The sequence below is a fragment of the Myotis yumanensis genome, unplaced genomic scaffold (assembly GCF_028538775.1).
Source record: "Myotis yumanensis isolate MYYU_CA2020_CCGP unplaced genomic scaffold, mMyoYum1.0.hap1 SCAF_2, whole genome shotgun sequence".
In the NCBI taxonomy this organism is placed as follows: Eukaryota; Metazoa; Chordata; class Mammalia; order Chiroptera; family Vespertilionidae; genus Myotis; species Myotis yumanensis.
This window is the reverse complement of record NW_027223753.1, coordinates 46457341-46470927: the sequence shown is the minus strand read 5'-3', so window position 1 is coordinate 46470927 and position 13587 is coordinate 46457341. Positions and strand designations below refer to the sequence as shown.

Here is a 13587-nt window from a genome sequence, read left to right as displayed (position 1 = left end):
CTCTCTCTCTCTCTCTCTCTCTCTCTTCCTCTCTGAAAAGAATAAAATATCTTTAAAAACAAAACAAAACAAAAAATAAGAAGTTGGCAGATTCCATGTAAGCCACCACCACCCTGACAGCTTCTGCCTCCCTACAATCCTTCCTTCAAGTGTCACTACTTTTCTCCTGGATTACTAGGATGGCCCAATTTGACAAGCAACATGCCTTTGCACCACACTTTGTCTTTCACTTGCCAAATAATTAATCTGCCCAAATCGCAGACAGGACCGCAGACCTTGCTTTAAAACCTACTGCTTAATGCGAGAAGTTTGTCCGCGTGACCAAGGACTTTGAGCCCACCACAGGACACCTCTAATCCACTGCTCCAGCTGTGTGTCTTCCACCTCACCACACTCAATGTGTTCTGGTTAGAAGCATCCTTCCCCCAGATCTATCTGCAGAAGTTCCACTCTTCAAGGCTGCAACTGCCAGAGCCTGAGAAGCCTGTGTTCATAACCTTTCTTCTTTAGAGAAGTCGCTGGATTCCTTTCCTGACGCTTGGCTAGTCTCTTGGCTAAACCTGCCTTAGCTTATTCTACATGTCCTATGGGCTTCTACAGAGTGTGTTAGTCATCTTTGTCACCAGACAGTATCTAGTACAAGGTCTCGTACATTAACTCCCTTGAACATGATACAGACAAAGTTGAGTTGAAAGTGACATAGAGGGGTCCCTCCTTATCCGCAGTTCTGCTTTCCACAGTTTCCATTACCTGTGGTCAACTGGGGTCTGAAAATATTAAATGAAAAATGCCAGGAACAAACAATCATAAGTGTTAAATTGCATGCCTTTGAGAAGACCATGATGAAATCTCGTGCCTTCTTGCTCCTTTGCCCCAAACCACAAAGCATCTCTTTGTCCAGTATATCCACGCTGGATACGCTCCCCACTCCTTAGTCACTTAGTATCCATGTTGGTTATTAGACCAACCATCACAGAATGGCAGTGTTGTTCAAAACAATGGCCCAAGCACAGGAGTAATGATGCTGGCAGTTTGGATATGCCAAAGAGAAGCTGTAAAAGTGCTTCCTTTAAGTGAAAAAGTGCAAGTTTTTTACGTAAGGAAAGAAAAAAAAATTGTATGCTGAGGTTGCTAAGATCTACAGTAAGAATGAACCTCTTATCTTGAAATTGTGAAGAAGGAAAAAGAAATTCATGCTAGTTTTGCTATCGTACCTCAAACTGCCAAAGTTACAACACAGTATATAATAAATGCTTAGTTAAGATGGAAAAGGCATTAATAGATCCAGAGACACAGAAACATGCCACAGGCTGATGAATCTCAGAAGGGGAGGGGCAGGAAGAGATTAACCAAAGAACTTATATGCATCTATGCATAGCCCATGGACACAGACAATAGTTCGGTGAAGGCCTGGGGAGGGCAAGGTCAAGGGTGGTCACGGGACAAAAGGGGATATCTGTAATACTTTCAATAATAAAAATAAATTTAAAAAAAGAAAATCAATCAGTATAATTCACATTATAATAATAAAATTTTAATTTAAAAACAAAGAAGGCATTAAATTTGCGGGTGGAAGATATGAATGAAAAATGTGTTCTGATTGATAGCAATGTGTTGCACCAGAAAGCACTGAGACTATACAAAGACTTCAGCAAGGGATCCCCTAAAACAAGTGACCATGTTCACAAAACTTTATTACAGGATACTGTTATAATTGTTCTATTTTATTATTAATTATTATTGTTAATTTCTTAGTGTGCCTTATTATGATAAACTAGAAGCCCGCTGCACAGATTCGTGCACACTGAAAGAAAATTAATTAGAAGAAACATTTTAGAGGCTGGGGAAGGACCGTGGGAGGTTGGCTCCAGGGTGTGTCTGGCATGTCTTGCCCAGTCCTGACCAGCTGGACCCCAGCAGCAAGCTAACCTACCAGTCAAAGCATCTGCACCCGGGTGGTCAGTGCACGTCATAGCGACTGGTCAAATGGTCGAATGAACGGTCGGACACTTAGCATATTAGGCTTTTATTATATAGGACTAGAGGCCCAGTGCACAAAAATTTGTGCACTCGGGTGTTGGAAAGGGGGGGGCCCTCAGCCCAGCCTGTGCCCTCTCGCAGTCTGGGACCCCTCGGGAGATAACGACTGCTGGCTTAGGCCTGCTCCCGGGTGGCAGAGGGCAGGCCCAATCCCTAGGTGCAGCCCCTGGTCGGGCTCAGACCAGGGCCGATTGGGGAGTTGGGGCGCTGCCCCTGTCATGCACAGAGCAGGGCGGATCGGGAGGTTGCGATGCCACCCTCAGTCACGCTCAGGGTAGGGCCGACTGGGGGGTTGGGGCACCGCTCCCTGTCACACTCAAGGCAGGGTCGATGGGGAGGTTGCGGTGCCACCCCGTCACGCACAGAGCAGGGCCAATCAGGGGGTTGGGCGCTGCCCCCTGTCATGCACAGAGCAGGGCCGATCAGGGGGTTGGGGTGCCGCCCTCTGTCATGCACAGAGCAGGGCCCATCAGGAGGTTGGGCGCTGCCCCCTGTCATGCACAGAGCAGGGCCCATCAGGGGGTTGGGGTGCCGCCCCCTGTCATGCACAGAGCAGGGCCGATCAGGGGGTTGGGGTGCCGCCCCCTGTCATGCACAGAGCAGGGCGGATCAGGGGGTTGGGGCGCTGCCCCCTGTCACACTCAGGGCAGGGCCAATGGGGAGGTTATGGCTCTACCCTATCACACACAGAGCAGGGATCGTGTGTTGGGAGGGGGGGGGTTTGGGGCGCCACCCTCTATCACCCACAGAGCAGGGTCGATCAGGGTGTTGGGGCTCAGCCACTGTCACACTCAGGGCAGGGCCGATGGAGAGGTTATGGCTCTACCCTGTCACACACAGAGCAGGGCCCGTGTGGCGGGGGGAGCTGGGGCGCCGCACCCTGTCACACACAGAGCTGCAGGGCAATCAGGGGGTTTGGGTGCTGCCCCCTGTCACGCTGATCCCGGTGCCGGGAGGCCTCAAGGCTCCGCTGATCCCGGTGCTGGGAGGCATATTACCCTTTTACTATATAGGATAGAGGCCTGGGGACCAGCTGGTTTGCCCTGAAGGGTGTCCTGGATCAGGGTGGGGGTCCCCACTGGGGTGACTGGCCAGCCTGGATGAGGGGATGATGGCTGTTTGCAGCTGGTCACACACCCTTCAGGGTGGGGGTCCCCACTGGAGCACCTGGCCAGTCTGGGTGAGGGGCTGAGGGCTGCTTTCAGGCTGACGGTTGTTGATTTGAAGCTCCCAACCGCTCCTTTTTTTTATTTTATTCTGGGCCAGCTTTAGCTCTGGCTCTAGCTCTCAGAGCAGGTATCTGGTTTGTTTTGGTTCTATAATCGAAACAATGTATAACTTCAGCTCTGAGATCCCGGCCTATATTTGTTAGAATGTTTCAAACTGCCAGCTCAGAGGCCGGCAGCGGCAGGTGGGGAACGTTAGAGTTCTCCTTCACTGAAGAGAGCAGGCCTCATGTTCGCTTCCAGCTGCCTGGCTGCCGGCCGCCATCTTGGCTGACAGTTAATTTGCATAAGGATATGCTGATTAGCCAATGGGAAGGGTAGCGGTCGTACGCCAATTACCATGTTTCTCTTTTATTAGTGTAGATAATAAACTTTATCATAAGTATGTATGTATAGGCAAAAACATAGTATATTACAGGGCTCAGTAATTCCTTAGTTTCAGGCTCTCACTGGGGTCTTGGACCATATCCCCTGTGAATGAAGGGAAACTACTACATATAAGTATTTGGAAATTTTGTGTCTTTAAGTTCATCCTATTTTCAATCAATTATGAATATATCATAATAACTATTCATATCCATTAATATTAATGATAAAATATAGCTGATAACTGTGATGCCTAAGTCAATATCAACTTGTTTCATATCAGGACTTGTAACAATAGAATAATAGTCAGATGAAAACAACTATTATGATTTGGCATAAAAGTACTTGAATTTCTGCCTACAGGTAAAGTAGCTCAGAAATTCTGACATCATCATCACCACCAGTCCTCAAAAACTAAAGACAAAAATCAGGTTTGCTACCACAGAGTAACTCCTTCAGTAAATATTTATCGAGGACCTGTTCAAGCAAGATATTGAATACAAAGTTAAATCTGACAGGGTCCCTGAACTCAAGTGTAACTAAGAAGGATGAGAGAACACACAACGTGAAAATACACCTTAGTGCAGTGGTTCTCAACCTGTGGGTCGCGACCCTTTGGGGGTCGAACGACCCTTTCACAGGGGTCACCTAAATACATCCTGCATATCAGATATTTACATTACGATTCATAACAGTAGCAAAATTACAGTTACGAAGTAACAATGAAAATAATTTTATGGTTGGGGGTCACTACAACATGAGGAACTGTATTAATGGGTTGCGACATTAGGAAGGTTGAGAACCACTGCCTTAGAGCCTGGTATCAAGCACTCCTGCAGTTACCCAGAATTAACCTCAGACACCTTCGATTCCTCCCTCTTCCAACACCCAACAGAGTGGGTGCCAACAGCCAAGTTCAGGCCTTCAGTCATTACATGGCTGACAAGTAAAATCCCATAAAACCTCATGTGTCATCATTTCATTCCCTTTCTCAAAAACCTTAAATTAATTATCCCATTCAAGAAACCAATATTTATTTGGTATCTACTATTAGAGAGTAAAGATAAAGTAGCAAGAGAAGGACATTGTCCTCAACTTCCTTTACAGGGCCTAAAGTCTGAATAAAGTTCAGAGTCTTCAGGCTAGTATTTGGGAGTCTCTCTGATATGATATAAACCCAGCTTCTCAGCTGCCTCTTCCATCACTTGCTCCAGACTTCTACTGTCCACTTCAGTGCAAGCGGCCATTTCCAGCCATGGAGTTTTCTTCATATTGACCTTTCTGGAAATCACTTCTTTCATACTTGCATACTTTCAAATCCTTTTTCTACTTCAACACTCAGCTGAAATGCTTCTCCCATAGACCATTCCCAGATTATTTTAAAATGAATGAATGAGTGAGTGAGTTAACATCTATTGGCCTTGCTGAATAATCTCCCCCTCTGCCCCCTCAACCAGATAACTGAGAGAGAGAGAGAGAGAGAGAGAGAGAGGAAGGAAGGGAGGAAGAAAACAAATTCCCCCATGAACTTCAGAATGCCCACTTTGGGGCAGTAGGAAAAGATGCCTATAATGGCAAATGGCTCCGGTTAAGAACAAACCTCCTAAGAAGGCTGAGGGAAATTAATGACTCTTGAGAGCTGGGTCTCTGGAGTATACTTCAAACTGCTCATGTTATCGTTGAGGAAACTGAGGATGAAAAGGGTTAAGTGGGTTTTCCACAGCAAAGTGGCACAGCAGAGGGCCACCCCGTTTTAGTACTATATTACTGTGATAAAATCTGCATCACAGCTGAACTTACACGGAGAGGAAAATTGTCTTTACTGCTTAAGGTAATTCCACCATGGTAGAGACTGAGCTGATTTAAAAGAGGAGGGAAAAAAAATGGGCCCTGGCTGGGTGGCTCAGTTATTTGGAGCATAGTCCAGTATACCAAAAGGTTGTGAGTTCAATTCAGGGCACATACCTAGGTTGGGGGTTCAGTCCCTAGTTGGGGCACATAAGAGAAGCAACTGATCGCTCTCTCTAAAAATCAGTAAACATATCCTCCAGTGATGATTTAAGAAAAAAATTTAAAGAAGCTTGCCTTTTCTTAAAATGAAAAAAAGTTAATGTTTGAGTTTGAATTAGAAAAGAAAAAACAAAACAAAACAAAACCGAACACAAAAACCTGAACTGAAGCTAAATCCCTGAGGAGAGCTTAGCACAGGAATTTGAACATTATGGGTCAGGAAGTTAATCACAAAATTAAAAACAACTCTCTAAGTAACTTATTTCTGGTTCCAATGATGTTGATAATACTTAAAGAACTTGAAATGTGACTATAGAAATTTGCACATCTACATCATGACACAAAAAAATGCAACCAATTTACATGGAAAAAATTTACTCAAATGCCAAGCATTAACTCTTTTTTTTTTTTCTAAATTGAGTTATAATTAACCTAGTTTCAGGTATACAACATAATGACTAGACATTTGTATATGTTGTAAAATGTTCACTACAGTTAGTCTAGGCAACATCTGTCACTCTACATAGTAACACAATTTTGTTTTCTTCTGATGAGGGCTTTAAGATTCACTCTCTTAGCAACTTTGAAATATACAATATGGTATTAATTACAGTCACCATGCTATACATTGTGCCCCCATGTCATATTTATTTTGTAAATGGCAGTTTGTACCTTTTGACCCCCTTCACCCATTCTTCTGGCCCCTCACCCTCACCAACTTGTTCTTTATATCTATGAGCTAGTTTTTTTTTTAAAGATTTCCACATATAAGTGAGATCACATGGTATTTTTCTTTCTGTCTGACTTATTTTACTTAGCACAATGCCCTTAAAGTCCAACCACATTGTTGCAAATGACAAGATTTATACTCTTTTTTATGGCTGAATAATATCCCATTTTGTATAGATATTCTGCTATGTCTTTATCCATTCATCCCTTGATGGACATTTGGGTTGTCCCCATAGTTTGACTATTGTAAATAATGCTGCAATACATGAGGGTGCAGATATCTTTTCCAGTTAGTGTTTTTCTTTCCTTCAAATAAATACTCAAAGTGGAATTGCTGGGTTATATGGTGGTTCTAATTTTTCAAGGAATCTCCATATTGTTTCCATAGTGGCTGTACCGATTTTATCTCCACCACCAGTGCTTTCTGTTTTCTCCACATTCTCATGAACACTTGTTATTCTTTTCTTCTTGGTGTTGGCCATTCTAAGAGATGGTATCTTGTTGTGGTTTTGATTTGCATTTCTCTAATGGTTAGTGATGTTGATCATCTTTTCATGTACTTGATGGCCGTTTGTATATCTCTGTAAATATGTCTACTCAGATCCTCTGCCCATTTTTAAATCAGATTTGTTTTACTGCTATTGAGTTGTATGGACTCCTTATATATTTTGGATATTAACCCCTTATCAGATACATGACTTGCAAATATTTTCTCCCACTCAGTAGGTTGTTTTTTCATTTTGTCGATGATTTCCTTTGTTGTGCAGAAGCTTTTCAGTTTAAAGTGGTCCCACTTGTTTATTTTTTGCTTTTGGAGTTGGATCCAGAAAATCTTGGCCAAGACTGATGTCAAGTAGCTTACTGCCTAATGTTTTCTTCTGGGAATCTTATGGTTTCAGGTGTTACATTCAAGTATTTAATCCATTTTAAGTTTTTTCTGTGTGTATAATGTAAAATAGTGGTCTAGTTTTCCAACACAATTTATTTAAGAGACTGTTCCTTCCCCATTGTATATTCTTGGCTCCTTTGTCATAAAGTAACTGACCATGTATGTATGAGTTTATTTCTGGGTTCTCTATTCTGTTCCATTGATCTATGTCTGGTTTTTTGTTTATTCCCAAAACCACACTGTTTTGATTACTAGAGCTTTGTAATATAGTTTGGAATCAGGGAGTAGATGTCTCCAACTTGGAAAGCTCCAAGGAATAAGAGTCTAACATCCTCCAGTATAAATATAAGGGTAAATAAAAATTTAACTTCAATGGTAGGTTTTCCAACCCAATTTTCCCTCCTTTCTTTGAGGGGGGAGGGTGTGATGGTTAATTTTATGTGTTAATTTGCTTGGACCATGGTACCCAGATATTTGGTCAAATACTATTCTGGGATGTTTCAGTGAAGGATTTGGGGGATGAGGCCAACATTTAAATTAGGGGACTTGTGGGTGGGACTCATCCAATTAGTAGCAAGATCTAACGGGATGAAGATTGACCTTCTCCAAGTAAGGAATTCTGCCATCACACTGAAATTGCAACTCTTTCTTGAGTCTTCAGCCTGCTGGGCTACCTTGCAGATTTTGGACTTACATCTCCACAATCACGTGAGCCAATTCCTTACAATAAATCTTTCTCTCACCATATTGGTTTTATTGCTTTGGAGAACCCTGAGTAATACAGAGAGTTATAACAGTGGCTACTTATGGGAATTGTAACCAGGAGCCTGTGTTCTTCATCAGAACTCATCCTAGTTTGCTTTGCTTACAGCACAATACCCCCAACAGGTCGACTGATAAGACCCGACTCCTGAATCATATAGTTCTAATGGGCACCAGCTGGGGATGCATTAAATTTGGCTTCTCAGAAAATGAGATGAGTCCTACTGGCTTTCCCCAGTGACTATATCAATCTCAGTGCATGCCCCAACTAAAAAAGCAACTAGTAAAATAGCAGGGATCCAATTTCACAACAGTTCCAAAGTTTCTGCATTTTTTGGAACTAGGGAAGCTTTTAAAATCTTCCCTGGTGAATATGAGAAGTCACTATAGAGCTACCGCCAGGTGGATGGCTTCAGAGAGCTTTGGAAACAAGTTGCTTACGTACTCTAGCTCCATCAGAGTTCACTTTGTCATCTCAACCCTAGTCTGGATGCCTTTATGCCAATTTGTACCATTAACTAATTAACAAACATAACTGAGTGAGGTGAATCCACTTGGAAACATAAAAAAGAAAATCTAAGTGCATCTTCCCAGTATTCCCTCCCTAGTTCACCCTCTCCATTGTTCACTTCTTAAAGATTGACATAAAAAAATAAAATAAATAAAAGGCCAACAGGCAGGATCATCTATAGAAGAGATTGGGTTAAGAGATGTGGCAAATAAAATTGATTGGTATATGTAAAAGGCCAAGGATTGGCAGGGCCTGACAACTAAACAATAGCTTCAGGTGCACACAGCGGAGCCCCATGCCTTGTGGCAAGCCAGGTTTCTGAAGTAGATATTCTTAGTGCGCGCATAAAGGAGCTATATTCTTTAAATGTGAGAGAATGCGAATGCATGCTTAAGTAGGCAAAGAAGGAAATGCCCATGGACAAGACATTTCCTTAAGTCAAATTTATTAACATTAAATAATCTTTTTAGATCGTGAGTTGCAAACTCACATGCAACAATGTGTGCTGAGCAGGCAATGACAGTCTGGGGCATGGGTTGGACATGATGCAATATGGACTGTGGGAACCATGGTGAATGGAAGAATGTCTTCCAAGGGGAGCTGCTCTTCACAGAAGCTGTTGCCCAGAGGGAATGCGGACACACCATTGCCAAATCTTCTATGTTGAGAGAAGACAGAAATTTGGATTTTTAACATGTGTAACCTTCCGAAGTTTAAATGTTGGCAACAGGTTTTAAATCTTACACATTTAAAAACCTTTAAAACATCTTATGGGGCCAAAAGAAACACATCTGTGGGCTAGATACAGGCCGTGAGTGTGATTATGTGTTTGGGTGTCTGCACTTCTCGTGGGAGAGCCCAGGATCTCGCGGGCCCTCATCCCTTGACCCAAGACAGCACACAGGGAGCTGTTAATTAAATTACACAATTATATGAACTTTTATTCAAAATTAGGTTATTTTAAGTGATAGCAATAATAATGAGTTTGTCTTAGATTAAGGCTTAGCTTAGCCTATGTGGTTTTTTTCCATACTGAGAATGTTAATTCTTCAGAGAATTCCTTCAACAAATAACGATGGAGTGCCTAATCATCATGCAGGGTCCTGTACAAAATAATTCACTTCTGGGCTCCTACATAAGAACTTTAAGAGCTGACTAATTTGAGAAGGAAAGTATCAAAAGTGTCTAAAAAAATCAAATTTTCTGCTGCTTTGTAGGTTCTCTCTGATGTCATCAAAGTATAAACAAAGTGTAATCTGCAGAATGCTCTGTAATAGAATGCTTTACAGTCTCTCTCTCCTCAGCATTGGGTATTTATTTAGTATTTATTCATTTATTTATTTATTTCCTCACCTAAGGGTATGTATATTGATTTGAGAGAGAGAGAGAGAGAGGGTAGGGGGGAGAGAAAAACATCAATGTGAGGGAGAAACATCGATAGGTTGCCCTCCCATATGCACCCTGACAAGGGATCAAACCCACAACCTAGGTATGTGCCTTGACTGGGAATTGAACCCACAACCACAGGACAATGCTCCAATCAACTGAGCCATGCAGTCAGGGTGGAAATTTATTTTTAAAAATATGCATTATTAAGCCTTAGAGAGGAAAACCAAATATTGACTATAATTCAGTATAAATGAAATTATAGGGCCAAACAAAGGGTGAACATTTTCTCCCCTAGTATCTGCTTATCTTTAATACATTTGAAAAAGAATCAAAGTCAATAGGCCACAGGCACGTAAAATGTTAGTGACAAGTAGGTAGAGTGCTACTGGGCCAATGCTGAGTTTTAAAAAATGCTTATAGGGCCCCTATATAAAAATGGGCAAGATCCAGGTCTAAGACTGAAGCTCCTTCATCTCAAGTCAAACTGCTTATATTTATTGTAATAGCTGTTTTAACACTTGTGCATGTGGCCAGATATTGGAACTCAAGATTATTAGCAACTATCTTGAGTCCATTTTTCATAAACTTCAATCATTATCATATCTATCACCTTCAAACTTTTGGTCACATTCACTTAATATTTTTATTTAACTAACTTTTTAAATTCAGTTATATTCATTTTTTAAGAAGAAACTTGTGTTATTGCCATAAGAGGAAAAAACAGTATATCCCTTGACATAGAAGATAATATTGAAATACGTAATTATCAAATTTAAAAGTTATAACCTAAAAACATCTCCCAATGAGGTATGTATTATCATTCTTTTCATCTCACTGATAAGGAGATAACCCTGAAAGGCAGGTACTAGCTCAATGATAAGGAAACTGAAGCTTAGAATGAAGTGACTTCCCAAGGTCAACTATGAGTGAAAGAGGTATAACTCAAAACCAAATGTGCCTGCCATTTAAAAAAAATTACTTATAGTCATGTCCTTATATTGCTTCCAAAGACTGGGAGCCTTCCTTTTCGCACTGAACTCCAACGTGAACTTCCTACAATTAAAAATCTAGACATTTTCAGAGGGATTGGAAATAGGAAAGAAAGGACTGAAAATGTGGTCAGTAGAATACCACAAAAGTTATAAAATGCAGATAAAACTGTTTTATGAGGGACTGGAGCAAAAGCAGCTAAGCATGCTTACCCTCCTTCTTTCCACTTTGAATCTTCATTAAAAAGGTGGCAGAGTATGTAATTTTAGAAAGTGTTATTGCTGAAGCCAATGACTAGAAAAGCTTCAGTTGAGAGTTCATTCTAAAAATTCCTACACCCATGTCCCTAGAAAGTGAGCTCAATGCACAGCCAAGGAGACTCAGTTAAGACAAAGGGAGCCACGACTTGCCAGTTCTGGGGCACACAGGTTTTATCAGATATCTCCCTAACATTCCTCGCTCATCTGTACATCTTCTGAGTACACAACTTTAGAGTCAGAACGGCTCTGGTTTTACAAGATTCATCCCAAATGGCAGTTCTCAGTTCTGTCAATCACTAGTGAGCAGAGAAGATTGCATCAGAGCTCTGCAAAGTCCCCATTCAACATCCAATGCAGAAGCCCAACCTCTGAAGGAGGAACGGCCTTGCACACTAACTTGTTTGCTCAGCATGTATCCTGGTAGGAGTGCACTTAAGGTCTCCTGGATGTTAACTTCACTAAATGAAAATTTCCTGGGGGGTAGAAACTACATTTTATGTTTTACTGTATGCACTAAGGGTAGACCACTGGGTTTTACCAAACATCTGGATGGCCATCTCAGACCTTGACCCTTATCTCAGCACATGCAAAATGGAAATCACTGTCTTTACCCCAAAACATATTGGTGTAACTCCTCCCAAACTTTTAATGTGTGCATGTATGTGTATTATGAATGTGTTTGTATGCATGTATGGTCATTTTACAAGTAAGCAAATACTCTTCTACCGCACGGTTGTATTTTATCTTCTCACTTTAATATGATACAATTGCCTTATCGAATTCCCTATTGTTAGAAATGTTGGGTCTTTACAATATTCTCTATTCTAAATGGCACTACAATGACCTTCTTTACACATTTATCTTTATAAACATGTCTGATTATTTTCTGTGCTATTCCTCCAAATGACCAGATCAAATACAAAGCATACTTCTAAAGTGTCTAGTCTTTTGTGATGCCATTCACCTGGTATATTTCTCTGCTTCGAGGAACCACAGCCCCTCTCTGCTGTGTCACATTTTGTCTTAACTACAAATTATGTTCAGCATTTTCCCCCCACCCAATAATTTTTGAATTTCTTTCGAGTGGACATCCCCTTACTCATGCCCATATTCAAATCAATTCTGATTCCAACCAATAGTAATTAAACCCAACTGGCAGGTGCTGGGGTCAAAATGGATGAGGTGTAATTCCCGCCCAGAACAGCAGGGGAGGCAGACTCACCACCAACACTGCATGATATGTTTAAGTTCTTCATTAAAGGAAACATTAATAGAAATTCAGGAAACATTTACCCATGACTTACTAGTGGACACATGCAAGTAATAGAAATGAGACATATTCACCAGTCGACACCAGTCTATTTAAGCTTCTTGTTTCATCTACAGCAATAGGACCACTTAGGAAACCATGACGATCTCTCTAATCTTCTAAACCAGGGTTTTTCAACCTCTGCACCCATGATGTCTTGAGCCAGACAAGTTTCTGTTTTGGGGGGCTATCTTGTGCATTATAGGGTGTGAGCAACATCCCTGGCTTCCAGTCACTAGATGCCAGTAGCAACTATCCCCACCTTCCAACCATGACAACTAACTGAACATGATTCCAAACATTGCCAAGTGTCCCTTGAGGGGGGAAACGAAAAAAATCACCTCTGGTGACTAAGAATCACCACTGGTTAAGTATAATTCTAGATCTAAGGGCTTCTCCCTTACTATATTATCGTTTCTCTAAGTCCTAAAAGTGACTTTTTCTTTAGTTCAAAACCTACTGGACCCTAAATTTATTTTTAGGTAAGAGATAAATTTGTCAAAAAACATTGTTACTGATGTCAGTTATAAATATGGGCATCTCCTTTGATTAAACCCAGTAAGCAAAAAATAAAATGTTCACTATGCAATGGGCGCATATAAGTATCGTGACTAGTATGTGTTCAGAACACTACAGTTTACAAAGTATTTTCACATTGACTTCACTGAATGTTCACGCTGTCCTGTGAAGTATTCATTATTGTCCCCATTCTAGAGATGAAGACAGGGTGGCTCAAAGACATCAAATACGCAAGATCATCTGAGTATTATGTGCTGTAGGTAGGATTTATATCCAGGTAGTCTCGTTCCAAACTGTATACACTTTCCAGTTAATTTAGTAAACAACTAATGTGAGCTGCTTTGGGCCACAGACAGGGAAAAAAGCCAGAGAGAAGGCTCATGATAATATTACATAGATGAAGAAATAAAATATCTTAGGGATGCCCTGCTACCAATGTAGCCCACCGAGAAACTATAAGTAAAAAATTGCTTGTAGAAACAAAGCATCATTTAACCACTAAAAAGATATATTGTATCCATCCTTTGCATAACCTCAAGAACATTTATTGTGCAAAAAGAGAAGTAATACATGCTAATTATGGTAAC

At 41.2% G+C, this 13587-nt stretch overlaps 1 protein-coding gene across 3 annotated transcripts in view; it reads right to left on the bottom strand.

Annotated features, from left to right (window-relative positions):
• The window catches only part of CACHD1 (cache domain containing 1), a 212717-nt gene that overhangs the window by 80198 nt on the left and 118932 nt on the right, over positions 1 to 13587 (bottom strand). The gene's annotated exons all lie outside the window — the stretch shown is intronic.